This window comes from Choloepus didactylus, chromosome 5 (genome assembly GCF_015220235.1).
Source record: "Choloepus didactylus isolate mChoDid1 chromosome 5, mChoDid1.pri, whole genome shotgun sequence".
In the NCBI taxonomy this organism is placed as follows: domain Eukaryota; kingdom Metazoa; phylum Chordata; class Mammalia; order Pilosa; family Megalonychidae; genus Choloepus; species Choloepus didactylus.
The window spans coordinates 74,988,651-75,000,971 of record NC_051311.1 but is presented as its reverse complement, the minus strand read 5'-3'; the positions used below and the strand labels follow the sequence as shown (position 1 = coordinate 75,000,971).

At 37.1% G+C, this 12,321-nt stretch overlaps 1 pseudogene; it reads right to left on the bottom strand.

The window, feature by feature from the left end:
• Window positions 1-640: 640 nt before the first annotated feature.
• Window positions 641-2,719, bottom strand: LOC119535347 (annotated as a pseudogene).
• Window positions 2,720-12,321: the final 9,602 nt, after the last annotated feature.

Here is a 12,321-nt window from a genome sequence, read left to right as displayed (position 1 = left end):
GAATGGAGCTCTCCATCTGGTAATTCTGTATACAGAAAGAAATAGGGATTTGGCTTTGTCTTATTACAGAATTAGCAGGCTAGGAAATTGTTCTTGTTGCAGGTGAGTGTGGACATTTTTAAAACAAGAATGATTGCTTTGAACAGAGGTTCCCAAATAGTTTTGCACATTAGCATCACTTCAGAATCTTTTTGAAAAGTTCAGAGTTCAGGGCACACCCCAGACCAATTAAATCATAACCTCTGGGGGTGAAAGATAGGCATTCATATTTTTTGTATTTAACATTTTTTGATATATTTTGAAATATGTGAAAAGTATTTGTAATCAAATGAATTGCAACATTGTCATCATCATTCAGTAATAAATACTAGCAAGAAGCATTCCTTTTATCATAGAAATATATCACTTATACAAGGAGAAACAGTCATAGTTTTGGAAAAAATAAAAATGGTGATTGATCTAGATTTCATGATTGCTGAGTTTAAAATTTTCCTTCAGAATGACCATCTTTTTTTTTTAAACAGAAGACAATGTAAAGAACTATATTTCAACACAGTACAATTTTTTAGAAAAAAATTACAAACGTGGTTCTGATCTACAAAACAGAAAAGTTGGTCCTACTAGAAATATTTATTCATCATCAACAATACCTTGATAGAAGGATGTTGCAATTCTGAACTCTCTGACCATCAATCACTGAAAGCTCTTTGACTTTAAGTTTGGAACTCAGTGTGTCATCAATGGCATCTGCTTCTTTCTGCTGTCTTTGGTAGGCAGAAAAAGTTCTTTCCAGGTCTTCAAGATCTAGCATTCTAAAGACTTCTGCATCATCAATTTCGGTCCATCCTGTTCCTTCCAGTTTGTTCTCAGGCAGCTTAGACCAGTTGAAGGATTTCAGAGTATTTATGGGCTGAAGTGTTTTTCTTCTTAAGTGTCAGACCCAAAGGAGCACCAGGAGGTGGCCTGATTACCCCTAAGGGAGGAGGTCCTGGGGGGGTAGGAGGCCCATCTGGAGGGAGGAGAGGTGGAGGAAGAGGAAGCATTCCACCTGGCAGAGGTGGGGAGGATGGAGAAGGAGAGACCCCAGCACAGAGGAAGGAAAAGGTCCCCCTGGAGCTCTGGGCGAGGGTCCACCAGGGATTGAAGCACAGACAGGCCTCTTGCTGAACTCGTGGAGCTATGCCGTGAGGTCTGCCACCTGCTGCTTGACTTGCTTGTGCTCAGTAGGCTCCTTTCCAAGTTTCTCTTTCATTTGTGTTTAGAGTCTGCATCATCTCTTCCTTCTCTTGGGTCTTGGCATCACATTCTCTCTCTTTCTTTTCCAATTTCTGTTGTAGTTCATTGTGTTCTTTTCTCATATTTTCTGCTTGTTCTTCCCACTGTTTAACTTTGTTTTCATTAACCAACATTCATACAACATTCTTAATGTTAAAGTTTTCCAAAAGCTTGGAGTCAGGATCCTGTCCTTTGTTATTTTGGATAAGTATTTGCTGTATAATTCTATCCAGTAGTAGCCAGTACCGAATGGTGTTTCCACTTCTCTTGTAAGGCATTTGGAGGCAATGGGGGAGGATGCACATGAAGTGAGGGTAAGTTTCACTGTGTCAGCCTCTTCCTGCTCAGCTCATACATCTGAATTGCACTTTTTGTGTCTATACGAGCCAATTTGAATCTCTTGGCAAATTCTAATTCATCTTCATTTCGGAGCATTTTGAAAAAAGTCTAAACGCCTATCTAAGGTTGAATTTTCATGTTCCCTTAATTTATCTATCACATGTTGAATTCCTAACATCAGAAATTCATAGCGAAGATGAAGTCGAAAGTCCAAACTTTCCACTCCTGCACTTTGGCTTAGCACTGCATTAATGAAGGACATGATAAAGCAGTCTTGAGATTCACTTCATTTTGATACTACCCAGTGCTTTTATCCAGGTCATTAATTAATGTTTGAAAGCACGTTCTTTTGCTGGCATACTTCTGGTAGTTCAGCATGCCCTGCAGTAACTTCTTGTGACCCCCGGGAACCAGGCACACAGTGCCCAAGATTTCCAGCACGGCCACCTTCGTTTTAATGTTCTCTGTGCTCAGACTCTGAGCAATTACATTAATACTCTCAGAATGAGCCAGCACATGAGCCCAGCCTTGAGAGTTGTTCATTGGTGCCTTTATACATCCGATGAGAGAGGTATGTATTTGAGACTCCGAGGTCTCATGGTCCATCATCTTCAGAAAGTTGAGAATACATGACAGGCCATCCAGGTCGATGAATCTGGTTACAAACCTCATTGGTTTTGTCCTTAGTGCTGTCTTCAAACTCTCTATAGTTTTACTTCTTTCTTCTTCCTCTTGCTTCTCTAAAGCCAGCCGAGATTTTCTAGCAGCTATAGAATTAAGCTGATCGATGTAGAATTCAGGCCAACTCATAGCTCCCTTGTTTTCTTCCTGGTCCTTTTTCTTGCTATAGTATATTTACCATTTTTTCTCTGCAGGAAGTGCAAACATGGCTTCCCTGTGTTTGTCTGTGAGGTCAAGTTCATCCACAAGTTCACTGAGCAAGACATCCAGTTCCTCTGCAGGGGGCATGGGCAATGCCGGCTCCATGGTCTGAAGTGCAGTTGCTATCGTTTCACAGTCGGTATGTGACTTCCGGGTGATCATTATTTCGGAAACAGCAGAAGATGAATGATATCCCCCATTCACCTCTCTTCCTTGGGGCCATGGCTGAAGTCTGCTCTATTTTTTGGAGTGACTAAACTCTGAGCAGTCCCTGCATGCTGGAAAGGCAGCTCTGCGCTCTGGGTACAATGCGATCCATCATTTTTAATTGAAATTTTAAATATAGATGTGTAGAGCCACAATCATAAGCAGTTTAAGAAATAATACAGAAATATCCTATGAACACATTGCCCAGTTTTCCCTCATGACAGCATTTTACAAAACTATAGTAAATTATGACAAGGATATTGACGTTGGTACAGTCCAGATTTTCCAGGTTTTTTGTTTGTTTGTTTGTGTATATATATGTTTATTTAGTCCCATACATTTTTTTTTCATACAGGTAGGCTTGTGTACCCAACACTATAATCAAGATACTGAACATTCCAACTCTACAATGATACGTCATGCTGCCCTTTTATAACCACACCCATGTTAGTCTGTCTATCTCCCTGCTCCTTAGGCCCCCAGCTTTACACCCTAGCAACAAACTCATCTGTCCTCTATTTCTAGAATTTTGTTATTTCAAAAATGTTACATAAATGGAATCAAACACCATGTAACATTTATTGATTCACTTTTTTCATTCAGGATGATTCCCTGGAAATTCATCTAGGTTGTTGCATGTTCGTTTCTTTTTATTGCTGAATAGTACTTCATGGTATGGATGTACCATACTCTGTTTAACCATTCACCTGTTGAAGGGTATATAGATTAATTCCATTTTTTTTGGCTATTAAAAATAAATCTTATATGTACATTTTATACAGGTTTTTTATGAACATAAGTTTTCATTTTTTTGAGATAAATACTTAGAGCAATTGATAGGTTATATGGTAGTTTCGTGTTTATTTTTATAAGAAATTGTCAAACTTTTCCAAAGTGGCTGTGCCATTACCATTTTACACTTATATCCCACCAGCAAAGTATAGCAGATCTAGTTTGTCCACATCCTCACTACATTTGATGCTGCTAGTATTTTTATTTGTATATTTTTTTTACTTCAGCAATTTAGATAAGTTTGTAATAATATTTTATTGTTTCTTTTTTTTTAAATTTGCATTTTCCTAATGGCTTATGAATTTGAATAGTATTTCATGTGACTATTTCCAGTCTGTGTACGGGTATCCTCTTTGGTGAAATGTTGTTCATGTCCTTTCTCATTTCCTAACTGGTTTGTTTGCTTTTTACTGCTATGTTTTGAGAGTACTTGATCTATTCTAGACACTAGTTCATTGTCAGATATGCAGTTTGCAAATATATTTTCCCAGATTGAAATTTGTCTTTCATCCTCTTCAGATAGGCTCTCACAGATTAAGAGTTTCAAAATTTTTGAAGTCCAATTTATAAATTTTCCTGTTACAGATCATGCTTTTGGTGTCAAGTCTAAGAACTCTTGGCCTAGCCCTAGTTCCCAAAGATCCCTTTCTGAATCCCTGGGAAATCATCCTCTTTGTGTTGAAGACCCATATTCCTTGCAAGAGGCTCTGGGAGATGAGACCCATGAAGACTATTCACTCACTTTCTCCCATAAGGACATGTCTGGCCCATGAGAAACAAACCCCATGAACTAATACTGTCCAAGACTCCCAGCCAGTATCAACACAGCATCATACACTCAGCTCCCCTACCATGACAGTTAGCTAGCCCTTCTCCTTCCCTCCAAATTTTCATGGTAATTGCACCCCCGGTCTCCTTCCCTTGGTAAAGAAGCAAGGAACAGTTTCTCTAAACTATTTCCTTTGTAAATTTCACACACTCACTTAGGTATCTTGCATTTATTTTCTCATTCTTTGATCAAAACTAAGATAGGATAAGCCTCATTCTAAAGTCCCGACTATTATATTTCTGTTTGTACACTATCCTCCAAATCCTTTAAGAAGTAAGTTAGGACAAAAAACAAACAAACATAAACCCATATACTTACAGTATATATAAATTATCAAAAGATATAGCTAAACAAACCATTAAAACTTGGTTGATCTCTGCCCTTGAAGTCAAGGAAATACAGATGAAAAAAACAGCATATTCTTAAAAGAAGTTAATTAGAGAAAATATCAGGGTGGAGATAATATTTGAATTGAAACTTAAAGTCTATATGTGATTTCACTGGTATATTTTAGTTCCCCAATTACTGAAACCCATTCTCCCTTCCTACAATTCTCAAGCACACGTTTCTGCTCGGAACCTACTGAAATAGCTCCGGGTAAGTCAAAGTAAGAGTTAATCAAAATGCCATTTCAAGAGAATAAATCCTGTGAGTACTTACCTTTAATTATTCTCTTTAGAATATTTTATAATGGGCATATAATAATTGCACATGAAAAATGAAGAAGTAAATCCCTGTTGTCAGCAACTTATGTTGACATCAATGACTACAACATCATGTCTTCTAAAAAAAATTCATTTATGTCTATTTTAATTTACCATATTTACCATTTCACCACATTTACAGTATCATATCACCACCAATCTATCTAATGCTGCTACCATGGTTGCCATATTTCCTTATACTTTAAAATGATTAGATTGAATCTCTGCAAACCAAGTAATAATGGAAACAAGAATCCTTCTGAGGTTGCCATGTCATTGAATTTTCATATAAATGAACCTGTAATAACAATAATAGCTAACATATATTAAGAATTTACTTAGGCTGGGCTCTGTGTTAAGAAATGTACATGCATGCTCTCCTTCAATCTTCATATAACCTTATGGAGCTAGTTGTTATGATTGTCCCCATTATGCAGATTATTAGATAGAGACCAAGAATCATTAAGTCATTTCCCAAGATCACAGTCAATAAAAGCCCAAGCTCCAGCCCAGGCTGGATGAAGTCTAGTGCCATATTCTTAACCACCACAACTTACTGCTTCCTCTTGTTTCCAGCTCGAACATGGGCATCCCCATTCAAATTTACAGAAAATATGGGATATTATTTTACTTAATTGAAAGTTACATCTCTATCCTATACATCATTTCTACAACATTATTATAGAATTAGACATGGGAAAATTTGTTACTGCTGTGAGAATATTCATTTACAATATTGTTTCCTAGACTATGTATCTGTTGGGAGAAAAAAGTGGTGTTTATCTATTGAAAATAGAGAACTCCCAGCTTTTGTTTTATATCCATCCCAGCCTGTGGGTTATATTCAGTCTGTAATTTTACTTCATTTGGCCCTCATGATATGTGCCAAGAAGTGATCATCTAATTTAAGAAAAGGGCAATTATTAAACTAGGTAAAAAGCATCCAAAATATCACTTGCACTCACTACAAGTGAATAATGAATGCTGAATGGAGGGTGGATGAATGAATGTTGAAGGGAGGGTGGACATATTTCCCCTGTGCCAGTTGGGAATGTGCCGGTTTGGAGGTATTATGTCCACCAAAATGCCATTATCTTTGATGAAATCTTGTGGGGGCATGTGTCAGTTTGAATGAATATGTTGTGTCCCCCAAACGCCATTATCTTTGATGTAATCTTGTGTGGGCAGATGTTATTAGTTTTGATTAGATTTCATTGAGTGTTTCTTTGGAGATGCACCCCACCCAACTATAGGTGATAATTTCCATGGAGATAATTTCCATGGAGGCATGGCCCCACCCATTTAGGGTGGTCCTTGATCAGTGGAACCATATAAATGAGCTGATAGGCAGAGGCAACTCAGTGCAGCTGTAAATGATGTTTTCAAGAGGAGCTACAGTGAAGAGGACACTTTGAAGAAAGCACAGGAGCTGCAGATGAGAGAAAGTTTGAAGACGGCTGTTGAAAGCACTCTTGCTCTGGACAAGCTGAGAGAGGACAAATACCCCAAGTGCAACAAAGAGTGACATTTTTGAGGAACTGCAGCCTAGAGAGGAATGTCCTGGAAGAAAGCCATTTTGAAACAGAACTTGGAGCAGATGCCAGCCACGTGCCTTCCCAGCTAACAGAGGTTTTCCGGACACCATTGGCCATCCTCCAGTGAAGGTACCCGATTGTTGATGTGTTACTTTGGACACCTTATGGCCTTAAAACTGTAACTGTGTAACCAAATAAACCTCTTTTATAAAAGCCAATCCATCTCTGGTGTTTTGCATTCCAGCAGCATTGGCAAACTAAAACAGGGCAGATGTATTGGTGTTGATTAGGTTGGGACCTTGTGACTGAGTGTTTCCATGGATATGTGACCCACTCAACTGTGAGTGACACCTTTGATTGGGGTGTGACCTCTTGATTGAATGTTTCCATGGAGGTAAGGCTCCACCCATTCAGCGTGGATCATTATTGGATCACTGGAGTACTTTAAAAAGAGCCACATAGGCCCAGACACTGCTGCATCCTATACAGGAATGTCCTGGGGGAAAGCTATTTTGAAAGCAGAACTCCAGAGCAGACGCCAGTCACGTGCCTTCCCAGCTAACAGAGGTTTTCTGGACACCACTGGCCATCCTCCAGTGAAGGTACCCGATTGTTGATGTGTTACGTTGGACACTATAGCCTTAAGACTGTAACTGTGTAACCAAATAACCCCTGTTTTATAAAAGCCAATCCATTTCTGGTGTTTTGCATTCTGGCAGCATTAGCAAACTGGAACATTGCCCTAAAGGTCAATTAACACAGTTAATACATGAGTGTATAAAACCACATTTGTTTGTGTGTTCTCATATTTCAACAATTACAGGTAAGCTTCAATTTGCTTTTAATAACTTCTGCAATGGAAAGATGGTTCATTTAATTTTAAAGTCCCTTTTTTCAACATTCAGAGAACAGATTTTCCTCTGGCTAGAATGGAAACTATCAACAGGAAACAAGAAAGTGTCTTTGGTGCATACTAGCATTAACATGAGTGGAAAATAAAATAAACAGCTGAGGTGAGGTGGGGAGATAAGAAATTTCATTGTCAGCTAATGCCTTTCTCCATAGTAGTTAAATGTTTCCCAGTTTATATGAACTCTGTGATGGTTCTCTTTTGCTTGGGAGAATTTAATATACCCAAAGGGAGTGCTGTAAGATTACTGCTCTTACTACAATCAAAACATCAGGAATGAAAATCCTACTGGCAAAATAAATATTTTAATAACCTACAATATATCCACATCAGTAATGCCACTGCAAACTGTCATTGATAACAGAGCTATTTCAAACTTAAATTTTAATACCGCTTGTGGCCTAGCATTTCAAATCAGACAACCAAGGACCCCTGACTCCTGTGTCATCAAATACAAATTCAATTCCAGAAAGTACATTGTTACTGTTTTCCTATTCTGAACATATTTTAGTCAGAGTAACATTATTGGGCATGGGTTTTATAGTTTCTTATCTCTTTCATATATTCCATAAGGAGAATAGGATGATATGACTATGACTACAAAGAATGATTTTGTCTTATATTTACAAATCACAAACAAAGTTATTGTTGCACTGGTATGATGGTTCCATTAAGATACCAAATAGATTCTTTTGTTTTTCTAGGAGCAACAACATAAATTACTACAAAAATAAGATGGAGAAAGCTAGGATACAGAGGTCTATGGAAAGATTTAGAAAATATGAAATAAAAGTGATCTGTCAAAACATTCTTTAACAAGCCCTTGAAGGCCACATTGAACATCAGTAAACTAGTATGTTTTAAGAACTTTGTTCTGGAGAAGTAAGAGCTTAAGAAATGCCACGTATATATCACCATTTGCTTGAATAGACACTTTCATTGTCCTCAGCAAAGCATCTATAGAGTACTATATTGTATAAAGCAAGTCAAAATGCATAAACAACTAATTGATGCTAGTATGTAAAATGTTGAAACTTTATCTTTTGTGAAAAAGAAAGACTGTGGGCAAAGACAAGGGCTCTTTGCCAAGGAATTAGATCAGATTCACATAGGCCAGAAGCTAATTGCAGTATTCTGAATATGCTATTTGGTTGCTGGAACTGTAATAATGAGCCAGAATGTGAAACATGCAATCTTTAGCCAGAACATTTCAAAAGGAAAGGTGCTGAAATCTGAGAGCAGAAGTGTGTATCCTTTTGCCAGTTAATATTCTGTACAGTTGAATGAAGCAGCAAAAAGCTGGTCTCTGAATCTATTTGGGATCCTTCCGCAACAAGCTGACACTTACTTGAACCTGGCAAAGTAAATCACTCCAAATTCAAATGGCCCTCTCCACCTTGCAGAGGCACACAGAGATAGGGCAGCAAGTAATGTTCATTTCTAGAATAGAACTAGGCCCAGCTGTTTCAGTTACACTTTTCTGCAAGAAAACAAAATGAACTATACATAAAGGGACATACAGGATTTAACCATTATAAACAAGAAATTCATATCTGGCTCAGAGCCTATAATAATCATTTTATAGATTCTGGAAAAATGACATTTCTAGTTGCATCAGCTAAAATGTTAGATTTTCAAAGTACCACGAGCAAGAAATATGGGAATAAATAAAATTGTAGAAATATAAAAACTACATAAAGAAAAGAAAATTACTGTGCAAATGATGCTCTAGAATTCTTTTCTCTGATGGATCCCTTCCCAGCTTCAGTAAGTAAACTTACCTGTGGTGGCATGTGTTCCAGATGGATATACATACACACCCAACAAACCCAGTCTAACTGGTGAGCCAACAGTTTGATATGCATAGCCATCAGAAATCACTTATAAAAAGTAAGAAATATCCATATATAAAGTATTAAATCACATTTCTTTATAATTGAATCAGAACCAAGATCTATTATTTTGGCTTTCTCAGGTTAACTTACTTTTAAGAACCCCTATTTCTTGAATTTGGATAGAGTGAGTCATTTCACTCTATTGGGAGCACAAAACAGCCTTTTTCACTCATGGACCTGTGGAGGAGAAGGGGAAGGAGGAAACACAAGACAACTCCAACTATCTTCACTAATGGTTGACCTTTTTAATAATACAGAACTTCCTGAACGAAATTTATATTAAATATTTAGCTTCAATCCCTCATGCTATGATTCACTTACTAACCAAAATAGTATTTATTTGGCAATCTCAGATATCCAGACTACATCTGAGATCAGTGGAGAAACTCTAAGAAGCCAAACTGATATCTTTAAGTTGCCTTGCACAAGATTGACACCCATGTTTCCAAATTCATAGTAAATTAGGAGAGCTCTACTTTTAAAAAGAAAGTTTCCTAACAGCAACCTAAAAAAGGACAACTCACACTTTAACAGCTATAACAACCATGCAGAAAATCAATCCCATAACTAAATTAGTTAATTAAAGACAAATAGCCATCTATGGTATACTAATTTGCTGACTACCTATTTTAAAAACCCTTGATTTTATTTATATAGAAAAAAGTGTATTCAATGTTCAGATTGGAGATTAATTATTGATGCATTCATTTATATATTTATCAATTCTTTCTTGAGAGATTACTAGGTATCAGGCACTGCAGAAAGGGCCAGAAAAATGCAGTGATTAAGCCCCAATAGTCCTAATCCGGATCCTTGAGGAAACAACAGTTGATTAAGAAATTGTAATGGATTTCCACTACTCCTAGGAAAAAACCGGAGTTGTCAATTGGTAGTTTAGAGAAAGAATCTCAAGAGAGGGACAGGCACCTGATCAATGACTCTAATTCAATCTTAAATTTTATCTCTTCCTTGGAGTTCTCACACTTCAATTACAACTGGTATTAACCTGTGATGAACAAACAATGTCCAATAAAGAATGCCACTCTAGTTTAAGGTAGATACAAAAGATCCCTCAATTGTTCTCCCTTAATATAGCTGAGACATACTGGGATTTTTAAAAAAAATCCTTCCCCAGTGTGAATGGGGGATGTCTGCATTTTGCTAGGGCTGCTGTAGCAAAGTACCTTAAATGACAGGACTTTATTTTCTCACTGTTTGGGGAGGCTAGAAGTCCCACATCAGGGTGTTGGCAGGATCATGCCTTCTCCAAAGTTTGTAGCATTCCGGTGGTGGCTGGCTGGCAATCTATAACTCAAGCTTTGTCCTCATCACATTTCTGTCTCTCTCCCTGTTTGTCTCCTCCTGATTGTGTCCAAATTTCCTCTGCTTATACAGACTCCAATCATATTGGATTAAGGCCCACCTTAATATCTTCAAAGACCTTACTTATAAATGCATTCATATCCAGAGGACAGAGGATTAGGAATTCAACATGTCTTTGTGGGTGACATGGTTTAATCCATGAGAGTGGTCTACTAAGAAATAAATATGATGATACATACAATTATTTAGTTCAAAGATATATTGCTGAGGCAGGGCTTCTAGATTGGCGGAGTGAGGATCTCAGCAAACAACCCCCTCCCCCCCATAAAAGAAAAAAAAATGATAAAACTAAATAAAATTGTTTTTAAAAATTCAGAATGCTTAACATTGAATAAAGGCATTCAATAAATTAAGAAGCATTTATTTTTAAAAAACAAACAAATGCTGGATAAGAACAATGAAAGTGTGTTGCATTTTATCCTGGTGCTACTGCCATCCCCCCATCTCCTTCGAGCAAAGAGCAATTCTCCCCAGACCAGGATGAAGCCAGTCCTGAAATACAGCAGAAATGCTGCCAGAAAGAACTGACTTGATTTGTATAGTCCCTGAAAATCTTCATGCCTGGGGGCTTTCTTGAAAACCATAGCAATCAGGACAGGAACAGTAACAACAACAACAAAAAAAAAAAAAAAAAAAAAAAGAAAAGGAACCCAGGTTGGTTAGGAAGAAGTAAAATTGTCTTTATTTATAGTCAACATGATCTTGTATGTAGAAAATCCTAAGAAATCCATGAAAATACTACTTTGTCAAGTAAACATGTTCAACAACTTTTCAGGATACAAGCTCAATATATAAAAATTATTTGTAATTCTGTAAACTGTCAATGAACATCTGAAAATGAAATTAGAAAATTTTACTCCCAATACTATCAAAAAATGATACACTGAGGAATATATTTAACAGAAGTGAAAGACTGTCAATCTGAGAATAACAAAGCCTGTTTGAGAAAGACTGAAGATCTAAGTGCATGGAGAGGCATTCCGAGATCATGAATCAGGAGACTCACTATTGTTAAGATGGCAATTGTCTCCAAAATGACCTGATACAAATCTATCAAAATCCTCACAGTCTCTTTTTTTCCCTTCAGAAATTAATAAAATAATCCTAAAATTAATATGGAAATGCAAAAACCCTGAAAAGTAAAAAGAATTTCAGAAAGAATAACAAAATTGGAGGACATATTCTTTCCAATTTCAAAACTGGCTAAAAATCTGTGGTAATCAAGGCAGCGTGGTGCTGACATTAGATTACACATAGTGTAAGAGTTTCTCAACAGCAGCACTATTGACATTTTGAACCACATAATTCTTTTTTGTGAGGGGCTGTCCTGTACATTAGAGGATATTTGCACCTTCTCTGGGCTTTATCTACTACATGCCAGTAGCACTATTCCCAAATTAGGACAATCACAAATATAACTAAACTTTACCCAATATACCCTGGGGGTCAAAATCATCCCAGTTTAGAACAATTGATGTAGGGCAATTGAACAGAACTAAGCATCCTGAAAGAGACCCTAGCATGTTTGGTGATTTGATTTTTCCATATATCTTTATCTTTTCAACTAATA